Source organism: Epinephelus moara, chromosome 18, assembly GCF_006386435.1.
Source record: "Epinephelus moara isolate mb chromosome 18, YSFRI_EMoa_1.0, whole genome shotgun sequence".
Taxonomy (NCBI): domain Eukaryota; kingdom Metazoa; phylum Chordata; class Actinopteri; order Perciformes; family Serranidae; genus Epinephelus; species Epinephelus moara.
In genome coordinates this window covers 15,839,768-15,839,970 of record NC_065523.1, presented here as the reverse complement: position 1 = coordinate 15,839,970, position 203 = coordinate 15,839,768, and the positions used below count along the sequence as shown (strand labels likewise).

General features: G+C 44.3%; 1 protein-coding gene across 1 annotated transcript in view; it reads left to right on the top strand.

Annotated features, from left to right (window-relative positions):
- Window positions 1–203, top strand: part of phb (prohibitin) — an 8,424-nt gene that overhangs the window by 6,488 nt on the left and 1,733 nt on the right. The gene's annotated exons all lie outside the window — the stretch shown is intronic.

Genomic DNA, 203 nt, shown 5'->3' with positions numbered 1-203 from the left:
ACCGCCCCGTACTGTATTAGATGGGTAGCACCATGGTCAGCTGAAGAAGAGCGGCTACTGACGTCACTCTCCTGCGCCGCTCAGATTGCCAAATCATTTTCGAATTATGGGCACTATTTTGCAGGGCAGACCACGAAAATGAAATAGCAATGTCTTCTTTGTTTTCTTTTTGATTATGGCATAAAATGTGCAGTCTTGAAGAA